Source organism: Cynara cardunculus (genome assembly GCF_001531365.2).
Source record: "Cynara cardunculus var. scolymus isolate 2C chromosome LG 16, CcrdV1, whole genome shotgun sequence".
Taxonomy (NCBI): Eukaryota; Viridiplantae; Streptophyta; class Magnoliopsida; order Asterales; family Asteraceae; genus Cynara; species Cynara cardunculus.
Genome location: NC_037543.1, coordinates 9,194,170 through 9,197,318, shown reverse-complemented (window position 1 = coordinate 9,197,318; position 3,149 = coordinate 9,194,170).

The window sequence follows — 3,149 nt, the reverse complement described above, 5'->3', positions numbered from 1 at the left end:
AGTTGACAATATGAATAGGTGAAGCTGTGTCAAACCACCATGAATGATCATTTTTACATGTAGTGGTCTCTAAAGAAAAGAAGTGATTGATGTTACCTTTCTTATTCAACCATTCCTCCATCACAGTCTTTCTTGAAGTGGCCTGCCTTCTTGCAAAAGAAGCATTTCAGTTCCTTTTTCTTCTTAAATGGTTTTCCTTTATTCTTACTACTCTGAATAGAAGGAGTAGATGAACTTCCCTTTTGGAAACCAAAATGTTTTTTCATCTTAATCTTAGCCTTAGACATGTGGTTGATGGTAACTGCTTTTCCTTTATTCTTCACTTCTGATTCTTCTTGAACACAAATAGTGATCAGCTCATCTAGAGTCCACTTTTTTTTTATGTGTGTTGTACAGGCTTCTTAAATGACTATATTGGTCAGGCAGAGAATTCAGGAGAAGGTGTACTAGAAATGAGTCATCAATGGAAATTTTCATTTCCTTAAGTTTGCAGGAAATATCAATTCCTTGTAAGATGTATTCTCTTATACTTCCTTGTTCAGCTTATTCATGAGGTAACTTGTTTCTGCTTTATCAGAAACTTTGTACTTATCAGCTATTGAGGCTAAGTATACCTTAGCAAGGTCTGATTCTGGTATGCCTCCTTTGACAACATCAGTTATACATTTCTTTATATAAATCAGGGCTATTCTATTATGCTTATGCCACTCTTGATGTTGAAGTTTGATCTCCTTAGGTGCATTATCTGCTGATTCTGGTGGTGGATCTTCCTTAAGGACATGATCATAGTCTAGAATCCCTAACATAAGTTCAATGTCCTCCTTCCATTTCTTATAGTTTACACCATTCAGAGGTGCAAAATTAACTACACTCATAGGATAGTGGGCTGTATGGGTCAGAAATTGTTGTCTATTTGTCTTGCTTGGTGATCCTGATCACAAAACAGGTCCTTTCAATCAGTCATGTTTAACTTATAAAATGATCAACTATGAAAAATTAACATACTTTGATCACAAATGAAGATATCAACTTCGAATTTGATACCCTTTTGAGAAAGCATATCATATTCGAAGATTTTGATATAAATAAGTGTCTGTTTCAATCAAACTGCTATGGCAGTATGTGAAAGAAAACAGTCACTGTTGAATCTACAATTTTTATTCAATTTGCAGTCCTCTTGTTGTGATTCATGACTAATATGATAGTACTTTGAATCATGAGTAATCCAGAATCACTTGGGTGATATGTGGATTCTTGGTGTAATCTTAATTTAAAGAATTTGTATAATCAACACGCAAAAGAATTATCTACTGCCTAAATCAGAACATTCATGCTTCTATATATAGAATCGAAAATAAGCCAGAGAGCAATTTGAACAAAATTGTGACATAATACGCCTATACAGAAGATTCCTTGATGAAATATGAATTCAATTAAGTCACAGTATGAATTGGTCAAAACACAGAGGCCAATCAATTTTGACTTAATCGATTTTGATCAGTCAACATAGTTTTGGTCAATTAATTGATTTCGATTTTCTGTAGTTTTGAATCGGCTTCATACACGGCATTTCATGAAGCGACTGAAACCATTACTTTCATAAATCAATTGATTAATTCATGTTACTTATTCAATTCGATGGGTTAATTGGCTCTGATACCAATTGTTAGACTTGATTTAACTTCACGAATACCATTAACACATCAGAATTGAATCAATTCATATAGAGAGATTTAGGGCTTGAATTGTGTACCTTGTGCGATTGATGAAGATGAGTTCTGATTGTTGTTTGATTGATCACCCATTCTTTCTCAAGATCCACTCTTAAGTCCTTACCATTTGATAGCCTTTGGTAACTGATAGGATTCTTAGTGTTCTTCATAGAGATGAATGAAAAATGGCGCCAGAGATGCATTATAAAGGGCTGAAGGGTTGTTCTCACCATAAAAGAACCAAGATAACTGTCAATTAACCAACTGATATATATGATAGAAAGGAAGAGTCTGATGGTACGCATACATATATATACTTGATGCTTATATATAAAACATAATTGTTATTATGCAATTAATCTTGTTCTCAAGATGAGCATATATATACATATATATATTTCTATATATGCTACATTTTTGACAACATACATTACCAATGGAGTTTCGATGACATATTGTTGATAAATATTATGTTGGTAATCTTACTCTATTTAAAAAAGGTAATTTTATTCATGTTTGGTCGTACGAATACTCATAGTGTATATATAATGTGTATTAAATAAATAAAAACCAATTTTCTGAAGTTGTATATAATATAAAATTGTGTAGGGATACAAAGAACTAGCTAAACTGGGGAGAGTGTGGCTAATCTAGCTATGAACTGGTTGGACCTGCTGGCTAGATGAGCAATGTTGGCCCTCCCTTCATGCTTGATGTAGTTTGCAACTGCCTGCATTTCTTCATGTGAGATGTGTATGTATTTGTATCTATCATTCACCACACCAAATAATCTTCCTATATTAAACCCATGACCATCTTAGTTCTTGATATTAATCATAAAACACCATACTTATAATTTATGTTTTTATGGCACACAATATTCTAATAACTACATGCACACATACATCACAAGATCAATCAACAAGTCAATAACAAGTACATTTTCAGCTAACCCGTTCCAAATATAGAGCCCACTTTGTGCTAATATGAACTTTTGATGGCTAGAATCTATAGCTTCATAATCTCATCCTTTGCATGAAAATAGACATAAGAGAGTTGCCCATGAAAAGTGAAAACAACAAATCTTAGAGTTCTACCCATATCTCCCAATGAGATGATGCAATTGATACAATCATGTAAGTAGAAAACAAGGAAAATAAAAATCATGACAATCAATAACAATTGGTACCATATTATTTTTATTTCAAAGTTTTGTTGAGATAATAATTCATCTCTCACATCCTCACCTAATTCATTTCATGTGAAGGATCTTCGCACGGGCATCTCTGCTTCAAGGTCCAACTAAGTCTAGCATCTCCAAACGACATCCTCACCAGCCTGTCGTTCATGCTTCCACAAGCTCATGTTGCCTCATAAATTGGCATAATTTCCTAGGACATCCCTCTTACAACTTTTAGAAAATATTAGTTCTCATTT